This window comes from Macaca thibetana, chromosome 11, assembly GCF_024542745.1.
Source record: "Macaca thibetana thibetana isolate TM-01 chromosome 11, ASM2454274v1, whole genome shotgun sequence".
Taxonomy (NCBI): Eukaryota; Metazoa; Chordata; class Mammalia; order Primates; family Cercopithecidae; genus Macaca; species Macaca thibetana.
Genome location: NC_065588.1, coordinates 123238543 through 123265694, shown reverse-complemented (window position 1 = coordinate 123265694; position 27152 = coordinate 123238543). Strand labels below are relative to the sequence as shown.

Here is a 27152-nt window from a genome sequence, read left to right as displayed (position 1 = left end):
CAGAGGGAGGAAAAGGAGGAGGAGGAGAAGGAGGAGAAGGAGGGGGAGGAGGAGAAGGAGGAGGAGGAGGAAGAGGAGGAGAAGGAGGAGGAGAACAGAAGGAGGAGAAGGAGAAGGAGGAGGAGAAGGAGAAGGAGGAGGAGGAGGAGGAGAAGAGGAGGAGGAGGAGAAGGAGGAGAAGGAGGAGAAGGAGGAGAAGGAGGAGGAGGAGAAGAAGGAGGAGGAGGAGAAGGAGGAGGAGGACAGAAGGAGGAGGAGGAGGACAGAAGGAGGAGAAGGAGGAGGAGGAGAAGGAGGAGGAGGACAGAAGGAGGAGAAGGAGGAGGAGGAGAAGGAGAAGGAGGAGGAGAAGGAGGAGGAGGAGGACAGAAGGAGGGAGGAGAAGGAGGAAAGCATCAGTGAGCTGCAGGGCAACTTCAAGCATCCTGAGGTATACGTAAATTGATTTCCAGAAGAGGAGAGGGGACTAGACAAGGAGAAGGGGAGAAAAACACTGAAGGTATAGTAGTTAAAATATTTTGTCCTCTTCTACCCTAAGCTTATTCCCACAATCAGGCTGCAAGACTGAATAATGATTTTATGTGTTTATCCCTAATCATTCCCCTGTGTGTGAATCTATGTGTATTTCAGTCAGCCTCTGCTTAATTACAACTGTAACCTGCTAACAGTGGTTCTTTGTTGTTTAAAAGATACTTTTTATCCAGCCTAGGCTAAATTAAAATTTAATCTAACATCAAGTTGCCACAGAGCTAGCAAGCAAATGACAGCTGTTTAATGAAAACCTAAACCTGATTAGCTAGCTCTATTGAGATGAATACTCTGGAGAAAAAGTACAAAACTATTAAGATCCAAGAGATGAATAATGAGTTTGAAATATGAATTAACCCTTTTGTGTGGTTACTGTGAATGGGCAGGTGCTGCTGACTAAAATGAGCAGTGAGAGCCTCGGCTATTTGCCTAGAAGCTTGAGATAATTATTAATAGCAAAAACAAACCAACTCAACTAACTGAAACAAACTAACGACCTGATTTTTAAAAATGAGCCAAGGACATGAATAGACATTTCTTTAAACAAGGCATACACATGGCCAACAGGTGTATGGAAAGATTATTGGAGAAATGCAAATCAAAACTACAACGAGGTATCATCTCATACCTGTTAGGATGGCTAATATATATATGCATATAGATACGAACAGATGGCAAGATAGATAGGGGTGTGTGTGTGTGTCTGTGTGTGTGTGTGTGTGTGTGTGTGTGTGTGTGTATGGTGGCATGAGCTGGTGAGGGTGTGGAGAAATTGCAACTTTCGCACACAGCTGGTGGGAATGAAAAATGGGGAGGTCTCTATGGAAAACCACATCCAAGTTCCTCAAAACTTTACAAATAGAACTACCACGTGGTCCAGCAATCCCACTTCTGGGTGTTTATACAAAAGGATAGAACTTGGGATCTCAAAAAGATATTAGCCTCCCCATGTGGGATGTTCACTGCAGCACTATTAACAATAGTCAAGATGCAGAAACAACCTAAGTGTCAGACAGCTGATGACTGAATAAAGAAAGTGTGCTACATTCATACAACGGAATAGGATTTAATCTTTAAGAAGAAAGGAAATTTTGATGTTTGTAACAACACAGGTGAACTGGAGAACATTAGAGTAAGCAAAATAAGTCAGTAATGGAGGGACAAATATCACATAATTCCACTTATATGAGATATCTAAAATACTCACATTCGTAGACTCAAATAATGAAATGGAGGTTGTCAGGGGCTGGGAGGAGGCAGAAATGGGGAGTTACTCATCCAGAGGCATGAAGTTTAATTCAGTGAGATGACTAAGCCCTAGAGATCTGTTGGACAACATGGTGCTTACAGTTAACAACACATTATCGTACACTTAAAAATGTGTGAAGAGAATAGATTTCATGTCAATTGTTCCTACCACTATGAAATAAAATAAAACTAACAAACAGCAACAACCAAAACAGTACTTACAGCTCATTCTGTTGTGAGGACTAGTTAACACATAAATAATTGAGAAAATTGCCTGGCATATGGCAGCTGCTCCATATGCAGATTTCTTACTTTTACCCCATATTTGTTCCTGGAAAATTTCTACTTCTTCAAAACCTCACTTCAAGGCTGGGCGTGATGGCTCATGCCTGTAATCCCAGGACTTTGGGAGGCCGAGGCAGGTGGATCACTTGAGCCCAGGAGTTTGAGACCAGCCTGGGCAACAAGGTGAAACCCCATCTCTACAAAAGAAAATGCAAAATATTATCCAGACATGGTGGCATGCACCTGTAGTCCCACCTCCTCAAGAGGCTGAGGTGGGAGAATCACCTGCACCCCAGAGCTTGAGGCTGCGGTGAGCAGTGATTGCGCGTCAGGATGAGCGAGAGACTGAGATTCTATCTTAAAAACAAAAACACATCTTCTGTCCTAGGCAGGTGAGCAGCTTCCTTAATGATGTTCTCATCTGATTTGCAGCATAAGTGCAGCATAAGAGACACTGGTCTCTATGCTGTACTGAGATCTCCTTGTGTGCAAGGAAGGGATCTAATTTTATTTTGTGTGTGGAATCCTCCTACAATGCATGAAACAGAGAAGGTGCATGGATTACTTAATACACTCTAAACTATTGGGAAACTCTCATAGGCTAAATGGGGTGGTCTTGCTTAACTGTCAAGTGAGTTTAGGGGATGGAGGAGAATGAGGACACTGATTTGGAAAGACAGGTTCTGAGTGCCTCTTGGGGTCTTTGAACATGACCTGCAAAATTCGGCCCCACACTCAAAATAGGTTGGCTAGTTTCAAAACTTCCATGTAAAAGCAAATATAACAAAATAAAGGCTTTATGTCCTTATGGGAAAGTGTGACAGGAAAGAGAAAATAATAATGCATCTCTTTTCCCCTTAAAACCTTTGTAATTACTATGTGTCAGAGAAGGCTGACAAAAGATAGCAAGAAATAGAATTCTGTAAAACATACTTTCCTATTTCTAGTAATTTTCTCCACATGAATCCTTCAAGGACACACCGTGGTGTTAGAGCAGAGCTTGTGAATATCTATCCTTCTCATCCTTCAATTAAAAAATGTGAATTTTAAGCGTATGATAGGATTTTAATTTGAGTTTATTGTTACTTTATTTCACAAGTTTTTCTCCATGCCCTTCTTCAGGCAAATAAGTCAGGTGATATAAGTTCATTAATTCAGCTTAAATTATGAATTAGGCAGTCCACTAAATTATTATAATAAAAACCATTCTGATGTGCAGGCCAACACTTATGAATAGCATTTCAGGATTCCAAACCTATACATAAAACTGGTGTCTCCAAAAGTATTTCTTCCATATTATAAGACATTCAGCTCTATTGCTCTGTGATCTATGTCTTCGATTACACAAGTGGACTCCTGCATGGCTACATAAAGCAAGACAAGAAGTAAAAAGTCCTTGACTATTATACTTCTAGAAAAACCAAAAGCAAATTCTATAGCACTCAACATAATTAAGAGAAAACTTCAATCTTTCTTATATTTTAATAAGTATCTTACCAATTTAGAAAAATAGTTTCTTTTTTCTTTTTTTTTTTTTACAAAAAATATTACATTGCAAAACAGTATTTCATCACCTGTGACTCCTTATCTGTACTTTGGAATCATAGTATTCAATGACCCCACACACAGGGCCTTTGTTTAACATTTTCATTTGACAAATAACAACTGCGTGTATTTATGGGGTAAAATGTAATGTTTTGATATATGTATACCTTGTGGAATAATTAAATTCAGTTGATTAATATATCCAACACCTCATATCATTTTTTGTGATGAGAAAATTTGAAATGTACACACTTAGCAATTTTGAAACATACATTCTTATTAACTGTAGTCAGCATGCTGTGCAACGATCTGAAAACTGTGTTCCTCTTGTCTAACTGAAATTTGACACCCTTTTTCAGGGCATCATAAAGTTTCAATTTTGCTTTCAAACGATCTATCCCAGGTGATGATGTTTTTCTGTGCCTATGAGAGAAAAGCATTGTCAACCTCTCTTTTTCCACATAGGAATTATCTTCCCTCAAATGCTGCCAATTATACACACATCTCTAATATGTGCCACCCCTGGGATTCAGTGGTCAAAAAAAAAATTCTAGTTTGAGAGACCTACTTTACAACATTTCATTAGTACTATATATAGAGATAGACAATTACTAAACAATATTTAATTATAGGAATATTAACTCTGCCAGCTCCTGGGGAGAAGGAAAATAAGAATATTTATGGTTAGATGAGAGCAGATTAGCAAATAATGCTTAGCGATTTCCTGTCCATTAAATCACTTTAGAGTATAAATTAGGTGCTTTTACAATGTGAGATTTGAGGCTCATAGACATAAACACTAAATTTCATTTAAAAGGGGAGGAGTAGAAAGACAGTTGTAAATATTTGAGTTAAACTTATCCTGCTACCAGAGAGCAAGACAAAGAATTACATTCCCTCCCTTGATATTTCAATTTAAGGAACTGTTTTCTGTATTGAAAAGGCAAGTAAAATGTACCTGAAGAAATGAGATGAAGTCACTGTATCAGGGAATTTAAGCTGTGTGATGCTCTGGAATCTCTCGGTCACCCTTAGTGAATCTAGTCTCTTTTAAAAATTTTTTATTTATTGTATCCTAACTTTTATTTTAGGTTTGGGAGTATATGCAAAGGTTTATTACATAGGTGAACTCCTGTTAATGGGGGTTGTTGTACAGATTATTTCATCACCCAGGTATTAAGCCTAGTACCCAACAGCTCTCTTTTTTTCTTCTCTGCCTCCTCCTACCCTCCACCCTCAAGTAGATACCAGTGTCTGTTGTTCCCTTTATGTTCATGAGATCTCATTATTTAGCTTCCACTTACAAGTGAGAACACGTGATATTTGGTTTTCTGTTTCTGCGTTAGTTTGCTAAGGGTAATGGCTTCCAGCTCCATCCATTTTCCTGCAAAGACATGATTTCATTCTTTTTACGGTTGTATAGGATTCCATGGTTTATATGTACCACATTTTCCTTTTCCAATCTGTCATTTATGAGCATTTAGGCTGATCATGAATCTAACCTCTATGTTCATTTATCCTGATGGAATTTGGAAATAGATTTCAACAGTGGTGCTGAAAATGCTGATAGAGACAGAGAGAAAAACGACAGTGTAGCTTATTATTTCAGGATGGGGACACTGTCTACACCTAGATGACTATGGTCAGGTTAGACAAGTCCTGCCCTGCAATTTGCTCTGACTCACTCCAGTGTCAGGGGCTTCCCACCACTGACCAGCCCCTGCAGTAGAGCCTGGAATTCAGACCTAAAGCCAATCAGCCTCTGGGATTATCCTGGCCAGAGAGTGTTAAGGCTGAGATTTAGCTTCTGATGGGCTCCATATTGTTTCCAATGTCTCCAAATACCATGGGAACCAATTGTTTAAGATGAGAGACAAATCAAAAACACAATCGCAGTTACAATACCCAGAAAAATAATAAAATACGTAGGAATATAGCTAACCAAGGAGGTAAAAGATCTATGTCAGAAGAACTACAGAACACTGCTGAAAGAAATCAACAGAAGACACAAATAAATGAAAAAACGTTCCATGTTCATGGATTGGAAGAATCAGTATTATTAAAATGATGTACTGCTGAAAGTAATTTACATATTCAGCACCATTTCTATCAAATTATCAGTGTTTTTTTTTTTTTTCAAAGAATTAGAAAAAGTGCTAACATTCAAATGGAACCAATAAAGAGCCCAAATAGTCAAAACAATCCTCAGTAAAAAGAACAAAGCCAGAAGTTCTACATTACCCGACTTCAAACTATAACATAAGGCTACAGTAACCAAAACAGCATGATACTAGTACAAAAACAGACAGATAGACCAATGGACCAGGATGAAGAACCCACCAGAAATAAAGCTGCACGCCTACAACCATCTGATCTTGGCTTGACAACAATATGCAATGAGGAAAAGACTCCCTATTCAATAAACTGTACTGGGATAGCTGGCTAGCCATATGTACAAGAATCAAACTGGACTCTTACTTATTAACATATGCAAAAATTAACTCAAGATGAATTAAAACTTAAATTTAAGATGTTGAACTGTAAAAATCTTAGAAGAAAACCTAGGAAATATCCATCTCAGTATTGGCCTTGACAAATAGTTTATGACTGAAGTCCTTAAAAGCAATTGCAACAGAAACAAAAATGTTAAGTGATACCTAATTAAACCAAAGAACTTATACAAAGCAAGAGAAACAAGGGAGTAAACAGACAACCTACAGAATGGGAGAAATTTTTCCCTTAAAAATTTCTTTTCCCCTTAAAACCTTTGTAATTACTATGTGTCAGAGACAAAAGGTAGCAAGAAATAGAATTCTGTAAAACATACTTTCCTATGCATCTTACAAAGTCTAATATCCAGAATCTATAAAAATAGCAGATGTTGGTGAAGGTGTGGATAAAATTCAAAAAGCAAAAAACAAATGACCCTATTAAAAATGGGCAAAAGACATGAACAGACACTACTCAAAAACCACGGTGAGCTAGCATTTCACACCAATCAGAATAGCTTTTGTTAAAAAGTCAAAGAAGGACAGATGTTAGTAAGGGTGTGGATAAAAGTGGACCCATACACTGTTGGTTGGAATGTACATTAGTCCAGCCATTGTGGAAAGCAGTTTGGAGATTTCTGAAAGAACTAAGAATTGAACTATCATTCAACCCAGCAATCCCATTACTAGGTATATACCCAAAGAAAAATAAATCATTCTTGCAAAAAGACACATGCACCTGTAGGTTCATTGCAGTGCTATTCACAATAGCAGAGACATGGAATTAATCCAGGTACCCATCAATCATGGATTGCATTAAAATATCCTATATGTACACCATGTGTATTAGTCTGTTCTCCCATTGCTATAAAGAAATACTCGAGACTTGGTAATTTATAAAGAAAAGAGGTTTAATTGGCTCACAGTTCTGCAGGCTGTACAGGAAGCATGATGCTGGCCCCTGCTTGGTTTCTAGGGAGGCCTCAGGAGAGATAGCAGAAGGTGAAGGGTGAGTCAGCACTTCAAATGGTTGAAACAGGGGGAACGGTAGGGGGGAGGTGCCACACACTTTTAAACAACTGAATCTCATGAGAACTCACTATCACAAGAACAGCACCAAGGGGATGGTGCTAAACCATTCATGAGCAACTGCCTCGATGATCCAATCACCTCCCATCAGGCTCCACTTGCAACACTGGGGAATACAATTCAACATGAGATTTGGGAAGAGACACAGATCCAAATCATATTACCATGGTATACTATACAGCCATAAAAACTAACGAAATCATGTTCTTTCCAGCAACCTGGATGCAGCTGGAGGCCATTATCCTAAGTGAACTGAGGCAGAAACTGAAGACCAAATACTGCATTTTCTCACCTGTACGTGAGAACTAAACATTGGGTTCACTTTTTCCCAATAGACACTGGGGACACTGAAGAGGGGAGAGAGGAGAGGCAACAAGGAGCAAAAGACTCCCTATTGGGTACTATGCTTTCTATCTGGGTGATGGGTTCAATCATATCTCAAACCTCAGCATCACACAGTATGCCTTTCTAACAAATCTGCACATGTCCCCCCAGATTTTAAAAAAAAAAAAGAGTTAAAAAATATAGGAAATTGTAAAAAAGAATAAAAAATCATCTTCTACAGCCCCCTGATCCATACTTCTCTGTCTCATCAGCTGATTCTTCAAAGACTCTCTCACTTGCACATCCTTAGTTAGGCACATGTCCTCTTCCACCATAGCTACCATGAGGCAAGCCTGGGCAGGGCTGCTATGTTCAGCATCTGAAATACAAAATTCAGAGCTTGGAGGGCTGACCCTGTCTTCTTGCTTCCCATGATCCAAGAAATGAGTTCCCAAGTTGGCACCTTTCTTTATAAATGGGCATATCCAGAGCTCAGGGCCATCTGGGGTCATGATTATCACCACATGGACCAGGCTGTATTCTGTTGTCCCAGCTAAAGCTAAGTCGATAGGTCTTGAAAACATTATAGCTTATCATAAGAAGAGCAGGTGTTATATTCAAAGCTTGGTACACGACTTCAGGAAGTACGTTCATATCTGCCCCTGCAAACTAGTACTGGGTCACTGGCCCAGTCCTAGGCAATGCCAGTACATGCACACATATGCATACATCCTTGTGCACACTGCTTTTTCTTCTGGAAAACAATGCCATGTAGAAGGACAATGTTATTGCTATGTTCTCCGTGAGGCTGTTTCCTAGAAGCTCCTTTGGTTGGTGTGAACCCATGTTCATGACCAGAAGGCTCCCGATGTTCTGCTCCTGCCTACCTCTCTGCCACATGCACCCCTCCCTTCTTCTGCCTCAGCCACCTTGGCCTACCTGGGTCCTCACACACTGCAGATGTACATATTGCAGGATGTTTCCCTGACTGGGTCCACTGCCTGCAGGACTGTCTTCCAGGATATAGCATGGCTGATTTTCTCCATTTGGGTCTTGATTTTATTACCTCCCAGAGAGGCCTTTCCTGAAACTTACTTACCCTCCCTTGGCAAACTAGTATTGTCTAATATATATATATACACACACACACACACACACACATATGTACTTGGGTATATATATGTGTGTGTGTGTGTGTGTGTAGAGTATCCAAGTATATGTGTGTGTGTATATATATAGAAAATATATATTTTCTTCAGAGTATCACTGTCTAAAATTATATTATTCACTTACATTTTGTCTTACACATTTTCTGCCTCCTCCTCTAGAGGAGACCTAAGGTTGCAAACCCTCTCCCTCTTGTTTACTATTGTGGTTTCTTCCCTTAACACAGTGTCTGGCAGAGAATAGGTACTTCAAATCTAGCAAATGATGCATGCATCGATGAATGGATGGGTGGATTCATAGGTGGCTACATGGGCGGATGAATCCATGGGTGAATGGATTCATTGTTGAATGTATGGGTTGGTTGATTCACGGGTAGATGGATGTGTAGGTGGATGGGTAGGTGGATGCATGGGTGTATGAATGTGTGGAGGGATGGACACATAGGTGGATGCATGGATGGATGGATGCATAGGTGGGTGAATACATGGGTAGATGCATACGTGAATGGGTGCATAAGTGGATAGATGGATGGATAGCTGGGTGTATGAATGGATAATTGGATGTATGAGTTGATGGATGGATAAATCTACAAATGGGTCAATCAGTAGATGAAGTAATTGATTGATTTTTTTTTGGTGTCTACAATAACTTGATGTTAGCACCAAGTTCTTTTAACAACAAAGTGCCTTAGACACAAAAATTCTGGCTCTTCTAATCATCACTTTCTGCAAAGACAACTAAAGCATCCTTCCCCTTTTCATCATCTTTAGATATGAAATTTATATGGAATGATATGCTGCTAAAAACATTAAAAAATCGAACCAAAACCACAAAACAATACAAAATTCTTTTGACAATCCTCCAAGCACTTTGATAAATCAATGACCACCATCTGGACTGTGGAAATACATGGAGTTTTCCCTGACTATTGGGTTTATTATTTGTATTTTCACTTCCCCATGCCACAAAGGTCTGACTTCAAAAATTTAGTATAGCAGTGAATATGATTGACCAGAAGATCTTAGAGACTTTTGCAGACAATAATATCTTAACATTCCAACTCACATTCTCAAACAAGCTAGATTCCAACTGGTTGATGAAATCCCCTTGTAAATACTTAAATCTTGTTTATTTTCTGAATGTTAGTTCTGCCTCAGGTCAGATTGTCTAGTTCTGTCAACATCACAGACTTTGTAGAAAATATCAGTTTTTTTCAACTCTAGATTATCCTGTCAGGTTTCTTGAGAGAAGGAGAGAATAGCACTGACCACTGAGTTACCTGCAGCAAAGCAGAGTAAAAAGAGAGAAACACATGCCCCCAGGTCACCTAGCAGGTCCACAGTCCTTTGACAGCCTCTGGTGCCAAATTCAGTGAGATAAGAAAAGCACTGGTAAAAAGGCTGATAACATTTTATCTCCAAAGAATAGAAAGGGGAGGTGATTGGACCCTAATATCAGACAGAATCAGTCATTTGCCACCTATCTCATTGTAAAAGGAAAACATCTTGGGCCCTGTAATCACTAAACTGAAAGAAAAAGTCAAGCTGAGAATTGCTTAGGGCAAACCTGCCTCCCATTCTATTCAGCCCTGCCTCTGCTCACTGAGATAAATGCATATCTGATATCCTCCTTAGGAAAGGCTAATCAGAAACTCAGAAGAATGCAACCACTTGTCTCTCACCTACCTGTGACCTGGAGGCCCCCTCCCTGCTTGGAGTTGTCCCACCAAACCAATGTTCATTTTTCACACATTAGTTGATATCTCATGTCTCCCTAAAAGGTATAAAACCAAGCCGTGCTGTGACCACCTTGGCCATGTGTTGTCAGGACCTCCTGAGGCTGTGTCATGGGTATATCCTCAACCTTGGCAAAGTAAACTTTCTAAATTAACTGAGGCCTGCCTCAAGCTGTCAGGGCTCACAGCATCCATAAATTGACCTTGGTCATTCTCAGGAACCGGAGTCCACAGCTTATATCTGACTGCAGACCACTTTGACAGGGACCTTTTATAAATGGTCCTGGGCCACTCCTTTTGACATCACTGCCCCACTTAGATCATCGCTCAGACATCACCCAACAGATAAGCTCTCCTGAGCCACCCACGTGAAACAGTATCCACCCTGTCATGCTCTCTCCCTCAACCTTGCTTATTTCCTTCACAGTGTAACCCAGTATCCCAGCCTTGAAATGCATCTTAGAGGTTTTTTCCCCACTTTCTTTCTTAATCTCAGACTATAACCTTGTTGAAAATAAATTTTTGGTGCCGCAAAAGAAATAGCACTCGAACACAAATTTTCTCAGCAAGACAATTTTACTTCTGTAGAAGGGTGCATCTCACGTGGAGCAATGGCAAGAGTACACCTGAATAAGGGAGGGGAAGGGGTTCTTATCCCTGACACAGGTAGCCCCTACTGCTGTGTCATTCCCCTATTGGCTAGGGTTGCGCCACATAGTCTAAGCTAATTCCAATTGGCTATTTTAAAGAGAGCAGGCGTATGAGCCAGAGTGGCGGGGTGAGCAGTTTCGGCAGGAAAGACGGTTAGGGAAGGTGACTAAAGGTGACTCAGGTCAGAGCAGGTTACCAGGCGAACAGGTGTGAACTACTGATTAGAAGTGGCAGGAAGGTTGTTTACTGAAACTAGGGGCAAGGAGATCAAGCGAACGAGGAGGTTAAACTTTAAAATGGAGAACAAAGAATGGAACATACTGACAAGCTGATTCTTTGAAGACAAACTTAGAACTCACTGTATTTAACAGCCTTGAAATGCACTTTAGAAGCCTTGATTTCCCTCCCTTTCCCACCAGGCATTCCCTTGCACTGTGCTCATTTGTCTTATGTGCTTGCTTAGAAATTCTAGGGATAATTTTGAAACAAACCAGGCCTAGAAATTCAGCTGCAGGATCCCCCCGACACATGAACAATTAGTCCACCACCACCAGGCCTAGGACAAGGTGATAACTAACCGGACCTCCAGACAGCCATTGGAACAAGACCCAACATTCTGCACCACTCCTGCATGCCTCCCACACGAAGTCTGTCTTTTTTTTTTTTTTTTTTTTTTTTGAGACAGAGTCTTGCTCTGTCACCCAGGCTGGAGTGCAGTGGTGCGATCTTGGGTCACTGCAAGCTACACCTCCCGGGGTCACACCACTCTCCTGCCTCAGCCTCAGCCTCCCAAGTAGCTGGGACTACAGGAGCCCGCCACGACGCCTGGCTAATTTTTTGTATTTTTTTTTTAAGTAGAGATGGGGTTTCACTGTGTTAGCCAAGATGGTCTCGATCTCCTGAGCTTGTGATCCGCCCGCCACAGCCTCCCAAAGTGCTGGGATTACAGGCATGAGCCACCGGGCCTGGCCCAAGTGTCTCTTTTTAAACCCCCTCACTCAGCTGAAAGAGTTGAGATGGTTCCTTGAGACTTAAGTCTGGCCATTTTCCTTGACTGCTGGCATTTGAATAATCAAGCTGCTTTTCCTTCATCACACATTGTCTCTTGTATATTCTTTGCAAGCTGAGAGCAGCCTGGCCTGAGCTGAGTCACAAAATACTTCTCAATCAATGAAACGTTCTTGTGCATAGTTTGAACTGTCTGGCTGTGTGTGCTTCCCACACCAGCCAGCAAGGGCCAGGAGGGTGGAGGATCCACCTGCCTGCATCAATGCGGTGTCCTCAGTGTCTGGTCTGGTGCCTGCTGCATAATAGGTGCTCAATAAATATCTCTTGAATAAATGGGTGAATCCCATCAAGGCAGCCTTTTCTGACTTTCATCTTCTTCAGCTAATAACTTGTGATTGATTAGTATCTTATGCAGAAAAAAAAAAAAAAAGAACATAAAACAACACATCATCTCTGCCTGACACAGGTGATGTGAGAGGCCCAGGTTCCTGGTAAGGCTTTTCTCTTCCCAGGGGTAGATAAAGGTCTGTATACGGCTATACAATCTCTCACGCATGTGCATTTACACATGGACACACACATACACACACACACTTCATCTGATTTAAGAAAGTGAATGTTGACTAAAATAAAATGCTAAAACTGGAAAGTGACTCCAAAATTTACAAAACTAAATAAGTATGCTAGGAATGTAAAAGAGTAAGTTTGAAATGATAGTTTTTAGAAATGTGTAGCATTTACATTTCTGAAAACGTTAAAGTTTAAAGGTTAGCTAAAACGTGTGTAGGCATAAACACTCATATTTATTTGTGTGACTATAATAAGTCATACTTTAAAGCATTTAGCATGTGCTAAGCTCTGTCTTAGGAATTGTATTCTATAACTCATTTAAGTGGGAGCTTGGTGTGAGAAAGGCCTTTCAGCCACTGCTTTTTGATCAGTTTTCCGTTGGGGTTGCAGAGAGACACAATGTGTGCACTGCAGCCATCTTGTGCCCATGAGGTAGCATCTGAGCAAATGCCAAAAACATCCCAGAGACCCTGGCTCTGATGTCTATCAGCAGGCAACCTTAGCCTGTAAGAATAATAAACTATCGATCTGAGCCTGAGTAGTCTTTTATCGCAGGGAAAATATTTCTAATGTATATATGCTATTAATAGGTCAAGACAAACTGCAATATGGATGCTGTGTTTCTTGAGCTCGATGGAGCCCAGAATAAGACGGTCAAGAAACTTGAAGCAATTTAACACTAGCCTTTCTTGACATAGGAGCAGCGGTGGAGAAAGCAAGAGGTAAGTCAGTTGCCAACTAAGGAGTTGAAAGAGGAACATTTTGGAAATGTTCACATAAGTGGTAAAAGGACCCTTTTGGAAAACACTGCCATATTTATGAGACCCCTAATGATAAATACGTACACTAAATTTGTCAGCCTGGATAAAAAAATCTCGATTGTACAGTCTTTACACTTCCAATTGTAATGGATTTTCAAGTACCTGAAACAAGCTTCAGCCAAAGATCCTGATGTTCTTTTGATAGCGGAAACGAGACAGCAGATTGCTATCAATTTTATATGTGACTCCAGGTGCCTGTAATTTTCAGAGCTGCCTGGTATCTTAATACTTTTCTGGGTCCCCATCTCTTTGATGCCTTTCCAGTAACTGTCCCATGCTATTTCTTATTTCAAAGAAAATATTAAGCGTCAGAAAAAATCTACGCTCTCTTACGCTCTCTAAATTATAATTCTACTCAAGGGCAATGGATTCTTGTGCTTGAACTAGAGCTTGGGAAGTAACTTTCTGCCCTTTAGCTTGCCTGATACAGTTTCTCTAGTGCACCCTCCAAAAAGGGATGCAGTCATCACTTGTTTTTCCCCCAGTCTTTCTCTAAGATGAAAAGGACACAGTTTCAACAGCAGATGTGCACGTTTCTGCTACCATTTGTTCAGCATGAATCTCAAGAATCACATCACTACTGCAGATGAAAGTGATCTGAGCCATAATCTTAAGTCCTGTCACCTCCAACCAAAATGCTGCCTCCTTAGTTTGCAGTTACCAATTCAAAAGTCTGGGGTGGTTGAAGATCATTTCAATGTATAGCTTGTAAGGAAATAACCTGTATTTGAAGTTGCACGGCCCGGGGAGGAAGGTTTTTGTTTTCAACTAGAACAGATGTACTTGAGAGAAAAACACAACATCCTTTGACACATTCATCTCTCCTCCTGCCTTTAAAAAAGAACGCTCCAACCTTCTCAGGCACAGTGGGATGGCACTGTAGGGCTATTTCTGAGTAACAGAATTCCTGTGATTTGGGATTTGAGAGGAGTCTGCTACTGTAAAACAAAATACACCATAGTGCCAGGGAGGCTGCACTATCCTTTGAGTCTGCAGGAAACATGCCACCCGGCTTGTGGTTTCCCAAACCCCTCACCGTGCATCCATAGTTTTCTCTGCCTAAGACGTCTTCAGACGTTATTACTTAATCATTTTCTTTAAAAGACTCTGGTCTTCCACCTTCCTAATAAGAGTGGTGTTCACAAAATGCTGATGTACTAGTTACGGACTTCATACAGCTGGAATAACTACTTAGTTATGCCAGTGAGGGGCACACACATACACAGACACACACACACAGTGCACACACATGAAGACACATACATGCAGACACACACGTGCACACATACATGCATGCACATGCACACACACATGCACACACACATGTGCACACATGCACACACATGCATATACACTTACATACATACATGGACACACACATGCACAGGGTAAGGCAGGGTGAGGGCCACGGCTCAGGATCTAAGGAAATGCTCATTCTACTCATTCTCAGGGTTATGCAAATGGGAAGCGGCAACCATTTGTAATTTTGTACCCTAATGACTTGCTTGCCTACCTCTAGACTTTGCCTTGCACACACATAGACTTCCAACTACATACAAGAATTCACTTTCCTATGTGTGACCTAAAATCATCCAAATAAGCCGCCAGGTGTGGAAACTTATTACACGTTGGTAAACTCTAATCTTATCAAAACTGCAAAGACACTGTGCAAAGTGCACAGCCTCCTCTTCCCCCCAGGCTCTGCCAGCGAATTCTCCAACGGATCCTATGAACTGAGAAGCCTGATGGGATTTAAAGATCCCTAAAAGGAAGAACCACCTGACCTGCAATTTAGAAAATTACAGGGATCAGCTGAGGTTTTATCTGGGGTTCCTTTGGCCTCATGGGGCTTTCATCTCCATAGAGTGCTGCTCTGAGAAGGCTGCAGACTGCAGGGCAGGAAGAGCAGGTCAGAGACCACTCCTGAGAAGGCTGCAACCTCCTAGTGTGACTCACAGAACACACAAGGTCAGCTCCTAGTGCAGGTTTCAAGAATGGCAAATGCTACCTGCAGAGCCCTCTCTGGTCCAGACCCCTAAACCAGATAGATAGATAGATAGATAGATAGATAGATAGATAGATAGACAGACAGACAGATAGATAGAGCGATAGATAGAGATAGACAGATAGATGATGATGATAGATATAGATAGATGTGATGATATAGATAGACAGATGATGATAGATAGATATAGACAGATAGATGATGATAGATAGATAGATATAGACAGATAGATGATGACGATAGATAGATATCGATAGATAGATGTGATGATAGATAGATACAGATAGATAGATATAGATAGATAGATATAGATAGATGATGATAGATAGATAGAGATAGACAGATAGATGATGATGATCGATATAGATAGATAGATGTGATGATATAGATAGATAGATAGAGATAGACAGATAGATGATAGATAGAAAGATATAGACTGATAGATGATGATGATAGATGTGATGATATAGATAGGTAGATAGATAGATAGATAGATAGATGATGATGATAGATGTGATGATATAGATAGATAGATAGATAGATAGATAGATAGATATAGATATAGATGATGATAGATAGATAGAGATAGACAGATAGATGATGATGATCGATATAGATAGATAGATGTGATGATAGATAGATACAGATAGATAGATAGATAGATAGATAGATATAGATAGATGATGATAGATAGATAGAGATAGACAGATAGATGATGATGATCGATATAGATAGATAGATGTGATGATATAGATAGATAGATAGAGATAGACAGAGAGATGATAGATAGAAAGATATAGACTGATAGATGATGATGATAGATGTGATGATATAGATAGATAGATAGATAGATAGATAGATAGATAGATAGATAGATATAGATGATGATGATGACAGATAGAGGGAGAGAGAGAGTGGAGAGGAAAATGGAGACACAGAGGGTGGGAGTATAAAAGTGAGTGAGAGAAGGAGTCAGAAGAAAAGTGAAAGAAAATAAAGGAACAACAAAAGAAAGAAAAAAGACTCATCTAATCAACTTTTCCATTTTATATCATGAGGACTTGAGGCCCAAAGAAAAGGTGTGATTTGCCCAGAGTCATAAGGTAGGTAAGGTAAGAAAACAACAGACAGTCTCCTCCACGGGCTTCCTGGAGATGAAATAGTCTCGGCGGAAGCGTGTGACGGTGAAGATTAGCTAGAAGAGGACAAGTTACTCACCTGCTATCCCTCTCTGTGTGCATGGAAAGCAACATCTCCCTCATGCACTGGACACTGGCAGACCTTTGGAAACTCCTCTGCTAAGCGACATACTCTTTCCTAGGAGAGAACCTCTCATCTCCGTAATTCCACCACAGCCCTCTGGCAAATGCAGATTTTGGCTCTAAATGTCCTCTCGGAACCTCATAAACCCGGAACGTCTTTTCCCACTTGAGCCGAAACCAGGCTGAGCGGCTGGCAGGTGGAGCTGAGAGCAGCACTGGGTACTGCATTTCCAGAGCAGGAAGCTGGAGAGCGAAATCTCAGAGCCAGAAAACAGATGTCCCTGGATGTAGCCTAGACGTGGCCCTGCCAGGAGCTCCTTGAGGAGGAGCTTGGGAGAGACGCCGGGACTTCCAGAGGAGCTCGGTCACACCTGCGCACTGCCGTGGCTGCAGGGGGGTCACCACTACCCTTGGTATTGCTCCCCAAACTACAATCATGCACATATGAAGCTCACCCATTTTTCCCCATAACCTTGTGTCACCTTCATTATTTTGTATTTAATAATTCATTTATTTTGTTAAAGCAGATCACATTTTACCTAAAATTTTTGTTAATTTATTATTTATTATTGTTTATTTTTTGGAGACAGTCTTGCTCTGTCGCCCAAGCTGGAGTGTCATGGCGCAATCTTGGCTCACTGCAACCTCTGCCTCCCGGGTTCATGCCATTCTCCTGCCTCAGCCTCCCAAGTAGCTGGGACTACAGGCGCACACCACCACGCCTGGCTAATTTTTTTGTATTTTAGTAGAGACAGGGTTTCACCATGTTTCCCAGGATGGTCTGGAACTCCTGAGCTCAGGCAATCTGCCCATCTCGGCCTCCCAAAGTGCTGGGATTACAGGCATGAGCCACCATGCCTGGCCTTAATTAAATATTTTTAAAAATTAAATACGTTTAAAAATCTAAACCCGCATACACGCACTGCTGTTGTTATTGACTTTTAATTGCAGGTAGATACTTCCCCCTGCCCAAAGCCCTGGGCCTAAGGGCTACTATTTCTCTGTTACGAGGAGGTGGTTGCAAATGTTAGAGTTATTCAAGGCATTAGAACACCCAAGGGAGATCCTCTAGTTGACTTATCCAAGAGTAAAAGAGGTCTGCAAAGGGCATGTCTTTCTCCCTGCATCACTAAGTGCTAATTAGGACTGTGTTCTCATCCTACCGGAAATCCTCATAGCACCAGAGATGTACATCCTCCACTTTGGGAAGCATGGGACTAGAAGGTCAAGTTCATACTCCTCAGTCAAATCCTTATGAATTTCCATGATCAGACTCGACTTCCCCTGACCTGTCCATCCCAAGCATCCCCTACTCATCCCTCTTTGCCTTCAGAGCTCCCCCACCCACACACCAGCTCAGGCTCCCATCCCATATACACAGGGGTTGCTCCTCCATGGAACTTAGCCAAATGGTAATTCAGGGTGTTCTTTGTTGTTTAAAGCCTGTCTTCCCAGTAGAGCTCAGGGATGGATGTTTTGTTGCTTTTTTCTCCATTGTCTTCCAACAGCCTTGCTGAGTTACTGGCACATAGTAGATGCACAGAAAACACATGCTAAATATTCTTGTATGAATTATTACTTGGGCTAACTCAGGAAGTAATCCATTCCCAATCTAGTGCCAGTATATTCTCGAGCATATTAGCAAAGGGTACCTCTGTCTCAATATACTTTATTTCCATCTAATAGAAAATCATCAAAAATGACTGATTGGATTGAACAAGACACTTTACTGCCATCTGCTGTAACAGTGTCCTACTGAATATCGAAATCTATCGTCTCTGCTGTGGGACAGGGAGTATCATGCGTTGCCCAACCTATTCAACTGTTCTCAGCAGCCCTGAGTGTGTTCAGACACCTGCAGACTGGGCACCCACCTGATGGGAGTGGGGGCTGGTGCTCAGCTGAAAGTTTGTACTCTGTGGCCTTCAACGACCCTTTTATTAGAAATAGTTTACCCAAGAAGAATTCTCTGCTCCAATCAGTGTGAATGATTCACATACCCTCCATTGGCCTTTCATCCTGTGCTCTGCCCACCGTGACCCCTGTAATATCCAGGGAGCTTCATCTATTGATAAATTTCAGATGCTAAATCTACAAAAATAGCACACAGCATAGAGTAAATAAATCAATGAAGTTAATACACCAGAAAATAATTCCTATCATTATGCCATGTCCAAAAGCAGGCACACAGAAATCTTGCAGAGAAATGAGTCTGCAGCTTTATCAGTAAAAGGAGCTCAGGGATGGGAGGGAACTCTCCTGCTGAGGCCTCTGCGGCCATGAGGAAGGTTTTGGGAGGGTGGTGTGGTGATTTTGGATGGGTGGCTTTTGGCATTTCCCTTCCGATTTTGTTCCATTACACCCCAAATCTCTGCAGTTCAGGGACATTATTTTGTCTAGATCAGAGGTCAAGAAACTCGTTGTTACTTTAAATTTACATTAAACTTGCTTTAAGGTAAAGGGCCACCCAGTAAATATTTTAGGCTTTTGGGGTCATGTAATGTCAGCCACGCCTACTCAACTCTGCCTTTGTCCTGCTACAGCAGTCACAGAGGATACTGTACAAATGGATGTGCCAGGATCTGGCCCCGGGGCAGTAGCTTGCCGATGCCTGACCTAGATTGCAGCTCTGAATTTTACTGCCATTATTAAGTGACAGTGAAACAGCAAGAAAAAAGATCCTGCTACCCTCGCCAGGTTCGACTCTTCACAGCACAGGACATGGAGACGCCTCTGTCATTCTGTGCTGAGGAAACATCCAGTTATCCACAGGTACCCCAGCCTGCAAATGCTGAGAAGCCTGAACTCCCCTGGGGAGAGACACCAGTGGGGCGCCTGTCTCATCTGAGGTTCCCTGGGGAATAAATACCCCCCAGCATTCTCACTGGGAGGTTATACATTTGGCTACAAATGCGTTATTCGAACACTGCAATCATTGCTTTGTCTTTTCTAGTTGGGAAGTAAATGATACGGACTATTGGATCAAACAGGGTATTAAAAGAGCTTGGGTATTCATACCCACTGTCAAGTGACAAGACCTGTGGAGTAGCTCTGGAGAGAAGATGTGAGGTCACTTCTTCACACGGAAAAACAAAAGGGAGGCCGGGCGCAGGGTCTCATGCCTGTAATTGCAGCACTTTGGGAGGCCGAGGCAGCAGGATCACTTGAGTCCAGAAGTTCGAGACCAGTTTGGGCAACATAGGAAAACCCTGTCTCTACAAAAAATTTAAAAAATTAGCTGGGTGTGGTGGCGCACATCTGTAGTCCCAGCTACTTGGGAGGCTGAGGTGGGAGGACTTGAGCCCAGGAGTTTAAGGCTGCAATGAACTATGATCGTGCCACTGCACTCCAGCCTGGGTGACGGAGTGAGACACTGTCTCTAAATGATAGTAATTACAATAATAGTAATAATCATAATAAAGGAACTGTTATCTCTTAAGGACAATCTCTTAGGTCAAGGTGGATCCCAACAGAGATTTCTTCTACAGACACTCTTGTTTTAAATAAATACAACTTTTTACCATTGAATTTGTTTAGAGAAACTGGTCACAGTTCACAATGCCCTGTCTAGCGCCAGTTTGGAAGATTCAGCCATAGCGTGTTCTGGCATTCATTTCAGAAAACCACCATTTTTAGTTTGAGATGTCTTATTTCATGAGTAATTTTAATGTGGCGTTCAAATCTGTGCCTCTGTATCAGCCCAAACCCACCCCCTTCAGTCTTCCAGGTTTCCCCTGATGGCAACCCCATTCTTCTAAGACCCATGCCAAAACCATATTGTCACCCTTCGTTCTTCTCATTTTCTCACACCTCTATGTGACAGGCCGGGGAAACCTGTCAGCGCTACCTTCGAATAGCCAGAATCGGAGCTCTCCTCACCATCTTAACGGTCACCACCCTCACCTAAGGAACCATCCTCAGCTGTCTGCCTTCACGCACTGGCTTCCTAACTTCTCGCCTTATGTTTTCCCTGGTTCCTTTTAGTTTATGCAGTGAGCCTAATAAAAAGGAGACCAGGTCCTGCCCGTTCTTGATTCGAACCCGAAGGCTCCTCAGGCTGCACTAAGTAAGATCTAAGCTCCTTGCAAGGACCAATGTGTCTCTGCGTATTCCACCCCCATCCCGTCCATCTCTTATCACCTCATCGCTGGGCCTCCTTCTCCTGGCACACCCCAGCCCAGCTTCACTGGTCTCCTTTCTGTTCCCTGCAATGTTCATTCTCAGGGCCCCAGGGCCTTTGCACCTGCTGTTCCCACTGCCTGCAATGCTCTTTCCCCAGGCACATGCCTAGCATATTTGCTTACTCCCTTCAAGTCCTCTCCAAATTCCATCTTCCCAGTGAGGATCTCCTGGCCGCCATCCTAGAATTGCAATGTCATCTTCCTACACCAGCCTTTTCTATTCCCCTTCCTGCTTTACTTTTCTTTCCAGCACTTTTTCTCTCCTATATAGCACATATTATTCATTTTGGTTTTGTTTCCCTTTTAGTATGTAAACTTCACCTGTCTTGTTCATTGCTTTATTTTATAGTACATGGAATAGTACATGGTCAACATTCCGCAAACATCTATTGAATAACAGATAACCAAATAGGCAGGAGAATCATAAACAGTACATCCTTTATACAGATCCTACTTCCATCTGTTCAATGTGGTTTTAACAGTCACACATTTTTAATGAAAGGATACAAATCGTTAATAAGTAAACATTACCGTTTCTCTTCTCTTTTAATTAAATAAATCCAAACAAACGTGACAAACATTTTTCATCTAGCTGGCAAAATTAATTCCATAAAGAGATAATACCTTGTAGCTGCAAGGTTACAATAAATTGGAATATCCTGCCAATGAGAATATACACAGGTACAACTTTTTGCAGAATATCTTGGCGAGGTGTAATCAAAACCTTAGCAGTCATCACATAAGGAGTTTTCCAGGGTTTGGAGGTGATTTGTACCTGTGATTCCAATTTAAATACTAATCATAGAGAAGTAACCACAGAGGCAGGCAAAGATGTATCACAGCATCTTACCCCAGCATTGCTTATAATCTCCAAACTCTGGAAACCTCCTTAATATTCAGTAGTGGAAATTAGATAAAGTATACCTCAACCACAGGCTGAGATATGATGACACATCAAAATATTTCTTACAGGCCGGGTGAGGTGGCTCACGTCTGCAATCTCAGCACTTTGGGAGGCTGAAGTGGGTGGATCATCTGCGGTCAGGAGTTCGAGACCAGCCTGGCCAGCATGGTGAAACCCCATCTCTACTAAAAATACAAAAAAAAAAAAAAAAAAAAAAAAAAATTAGTCGGGCATGGTGGCACATGCCTGTAATCCCAGCTACTCAGGAGGCTGAGGCAGGAGAATTGCTTGAACCCGGGAGGTGGAGGTTGCAGTGAGCCAAGATTGCGCCACTGCACTCCAGCCTGGGCAACAAGAGCAAAACTCTGTCCCCTCAAAAAATAATAATAATAAAACAAAATCTTTTTAAGGAGGCAATTGAGTAACATGGGGAAAGTGCACAGTTTTTCAAGTTGAAAAATTGAAAAAAGCGCCATGTTTAAAAGTAGAGGATATAGCAAAATTTCATCTTGTTTAAAAAGGAATGGACACAGAGAAAAGAGACAAATAGATAACAACTGGAAATAGGTAGATAACAACTCATGGATGTTTTTAAGGCTTTTGCTACACATCACCAACATTTTCTGTAGAAGGTCACACTTCTACTGTCTCCTTGGTAGTGTAGGAAACGCTCATTCCATTTGAACCTTGCAGATACAACCTATTATTACTTTCTAATAGAGTTAACAGCGATTCTCTCTAGGTAATAGGATGTTAAGGAAAAATTATTATGTTCTGTGTACTTATCTGCATTCAACCAATTTTAGCAGCAGATGTGCATCAATTTCCCAATTAAAATATTTGTTTGGAAAAATTAAGCTATTTTGCTTGAATAAATGATCCCCTCATCACTTACGTAATGATGGAAAATGTCCCAACATAGACAGAAAACTGAAGTTTTCTGGAAAAGGCATGGGATTTGAAATTAATAGAGATGGATTTGCTTCCTTTTTTATCATCTGTCTATAATTTTTTTTTTAGCCACATAGTAGCAATACGAGGATAATGGCACCAATAATGTTTTGAGTAGCCACTGACCAATTGTAAATGTAAATTATTGTTTTCAGGGTGCGTTCGTTCTGGGAAGCCCTCTATCGGACTCACCTGGGGTATTTTAACACAGATGAGGATTTCGAGGACATACACAGGCTTCCTAAATAACTCTGTAGGAGTTGATAGTCCAGGAATCTGCAGGCAAAATTAGCTCACCTGGTGTTTCTACAGTTCACTCGATTCTGAAAGCCAACATCCTGAATTAACAATTTTTTTTTTTTTTTTTTTTTTTTTTGAGACGGAGTCTCTCTCTCTTCAAGGCTGGAGTGCAGTGGCCGGATCTCAGCTCACTGCAAGCTCCGCCTCCCGGGTTCACGCCATTCTCCTGCCTCAGCCTCCCGAGTAGCTGGGACTACAGGCGCCCGCCACCTCGCCCGGCTAGTTTTTTGTATTTTTTAGTAGAGACGGGGTTTCACCGTGTTAGCCAGGATGGTCTCGATCTCCTGACCTCGTGATCCGCCCGTCTCGGCCTCCCAAAGTGCTGGGATTACAGGCGTGAGCCACTGCGCCCAACCGGAATTAACAAATATTTTTAAATGGAGTGTTTCTTCTTCTGAATTCTTGTAATACCTTGAACAACCTTAAAGGATGGCATTCTTTTACTCATTAAAAATGGAGCTCACCAAAGGCCTGTTTTGTTTAAATAAAGCAGGTTAAATGAGAATTGACTGTGGCAAAGTTGAAGTCCATTTGGGGATATGTAAATAAGTGTTCCTGAAATGCACTTGAACGTCTAAGATCTAAGAATTCCCCTCAGCTCTTCTGTAACTCTACTCATGTGATTGGTTTTCTCTCCCTATTCTGTCCGTTCTTACTCTACAGTTGATGGAACTCTGCTCATTTGAAAGGATTTGCTAAATGGCTAGAGTTTCTGGGTCTGAAAGGAAGACGTTTGCTGCCTGGGTGGTTGTAAGAGTCTGAACTTCCTCAGCTGTAGTGTCACAGATTCAGGGGGGTAAGCACGCAAAGAAACACTTCTCTTCATTAATAAAGGAGATTAGCCTTAACATTTCTTGGCAGCTGTTTCAGCAGACGGCTTGTTATCACGACAAGCATTTTTTAAAGACTCACAATGATAAACAATATGTCACAACAGCTGCCAAAGTGTGTTTTATGCAGTGACTTTCCATATGTAGCTTAGGAGGGTTTGTTTTTTAATCGTCTCCGGGACTAACCACGTCCTGTTGGCTGAAGGAAGTTATAGAGGGTGATATGGTTTGCCTGTGTCCCCACCCAAATCTCATCTTGAATTGTCCCTCCCACAATTCAAATCTCATCTTGAATGGTCCCGCCCACAATTCCCAGGTGTTGTGGCAGGGACCCTGTGGGAGATCATTGAAACATAGGGGTGGTTTACCCCATACTCTTCTTGTGGTAGGAAGTCTCACAAGATCTGATGGTTTTATAAGGAGAAACCCCTTTTGCTTGGTTCTCATTTTCTGTCTTGCTGCCACCATGTAAGAAGTGTCTTTTGCCTTCTACCATGATTGTGAGGCCTCCCTAGCCACGTGGAACAGTGAGTTCATTAAATCTCTTTTTCTTTATCCCGTCTCAGGTATGTCTTTATCAGCAGTGTGAAAAGAGGCTAATAGAGAGGGAATCCCTTAACATAAACATAACAGACCAATGGTGCTTTATTTCTAAGTCACAGTTCAGTCTGAAGTCCACAAAGGCTTTACTCTCATGTCAACTCAGGTTACAGCAAGATGTGAGCTAGTGCCTTGAGAAGGGCTCTTAGCATGTGCCCTGTTGACACTTCCACTGCCTCCTCCAACAAGCAGCTTCATCTATCACCTGGATGGTTACCCCAGCCTCCCTTGCAATCTCCATTCCATTCCCCACACGTTCACCAGGCATCCAGTTAGTTTTTTTTTTTTAATTATATTTTAGAGACAGGGTCTTGCTCTATCACTCAAGCTATAGTTGCAGTGCAGTGGAACAATCACAGCTTAGAACAATCACAGCCTGATGCAGCCTCCAAATTCCTGGGCTCCAGTAATCCTCCTATCTCAGCCTCCCAAGCACTACAGGAGCATGCCACAGTGACCAACTAATTTTTCAAATTTTTTTGTAGACACAGAGTCTTGTTTGTTGCCCCGGCTGGTCTTGAACCCCTGGCTTCAAGCAATCCTTCCTCCTCATGCTCCCAAAGTGCTGAGATTACAGGTATGGCACCCAGCCCCAATTAGTTGTCTCAAACATATATCAGAACATGCTTCTCCCCTACTTGAAACTAGTAAAATAGGCCAGACACAGAAAGAAATATACTGCATACTCTTACTTACATGTGAAATATTTTTTAAAAGGTTGCCTATATAAAAACAGAATAGAAAAGTGGTCACCAGTGGTGGGGAAGGGAGGAGAAATGCAGGTTAAAGGGTAGAAAGGTGCAGTTATGGAGGATGAATAAATCTAGATATCTAATATATAGCATAAGGACTGTGGTTAGTAATAGAGTACAATATTGTGTACTAAAAATTTGCTGAGAAGACTAGGCATGGTGGCTCACGCCTGTAATCCCAGCACTTTGGGAGGTCAAGGCAGTCAGATCACCTGAGGTCAGGAGTTTGAGACTAGCCTGGCTGACATGGTGAAACCTTGTCTCTACTAAAATACAAAAATTAGGTGGGTGTGGTGGTGCGCGCCTCTAATCCCAGATACTTGGGAGGCTGAGGCAGGAGAATTGCTTGAACCCAGGAGGCAGAGTTTGCAGTGAGCTGCGATCACACCACTGCACTCCAGCCTGAATGACAGAGCCAGACTCCATCTCAAAAAAAAAAAATTGCTGAGAGTAGATTTTAGATACTCTTGCCATTAAAAAAAAGGTAACTGAAATGATGGGCATGCTAATTTTATTGACTGTAGTAACCATTTTACTACGTACATATGTATCAACAAAATCTGTTGTGTACCTTAAATTTATGCAATATTCAAATACCTTCACTAATTTTGCCCTAGGAGAACATTGTTGCCTGCTTGAGATCCTGCCCGTCTCTGCAATCTAATTTTCTGTGACTTCGTCCTGTGCTCATTCCATTTTTCTGTAGTTTCTGGCATGTGCCAAGCCCGTTGTCTGTCTCTAGGTTCTCACACACCTGTTCCCACTCTCATGGATACTTTCTGCCTCACAGAAGATTATCTTCTCAGCTTTAGCTTAAAAGTCAGGTTGACACAGAGAAGAAATTGTATGCTATAGATTACAACCATTAGTGAGCAGTGAAATCAACTTTAGTTGGCCCTAAACGAGAACATTTCTTAGCTCAGGAGAGAGAGGTGATGATCACCAGGCATGGTTGTTAGGAGCAGGTATTTCCAGTTCTCTTCAGGCCATATGGCTGACGTGACCTCCTGACCACTTTAGGGTTGGGTAGAAGCACATGATTAAAACTGGCTGAAGAATGGACGAAGAAATAACGTGATTAGTTTCCAGGCCAGAACATTCACATGCCAATATGACTTGGAAGAGCTTTCTCACATTCTATTATAACAACTGGAAATACTCTGGCTAAAGAATCCAGAATGATCCTGAAGCTTCTAGAAGGAGGACAATGCTAAGCAGAGCCCCGGCCACCTGTGACAGACATCAGCACAAACAAGGAATAAACTTATTGTTTACCTGATTGAGACACTGGGAGTGTTTATTAACACAGTATCATTCAGCTTATCTTGGTAATATAAGAATAGCATAAAATAAGATGGGGGACAGTAGAATGGAAAAACAAAGCAGAAACCAATAAACTAGAGGAGTGCATCCCTAGATAATACCTGTTAGCATGTTTCTTTAGAACAATTTTATTCTAATATTAACTGAGTGTTAACTGATGGGTAATATAAAATACACTTCTTACTGTGGGTCAAATCTATTTGAGAAATTGTATTAAGGTCTTTCTGGAACACTGATCACATTATTTAAATGCAAATCTACTTTGTATGTTATGCAACATTTCTATAGCAAACTTATGATGTGTCAGAGAACTTTCAAACATTGTAATATATCTTCATGTAACCCTAGAGAAAGTGTAAAGATTGGTACGTTTGCCTCCACTTACACATAGAATATTAGGGCCAGTTTATGTGAATTCCCCAGTGCCACACAGCTGAGTTATTTAGTCCTGATTTTCTTGACTTCTAACCCCTGGACTATTTCCACTGCACCTGAGGACAAGGTTTCTCTGAGAGTCCATTTCTCTTGGCTTTGGGCTAACAGGCTGGAGTTCTGTAGAACTGTACATTTTCTTTTCTGATTTA

At 41.5% G+C, this 27152-nt stretch overlaps 1 long non-coding RNA gene across 1 annotated transcript in view; it reads left to right on the top strand.

The window, feature by feature from the left end:
* The first annotated feature begins 360 nt into the window (after positions 1–360).
* Positions 361–27152, top strand: part of LOC126930973 (uncharacterized) — a 28346-nt gene continuing 1554 nt past the window's right edge. Inside the window, exons 1-2 of the long non-coding RNA XR_007717742.1 lie at positions 361–499; positions 13230–13361. This is a non-coding gene — a long non-coding RNA (uncharacterized LOC126930973). The remainder of the gene's footprint in view (positions 500–13229; positions 13362–27152) is intronic.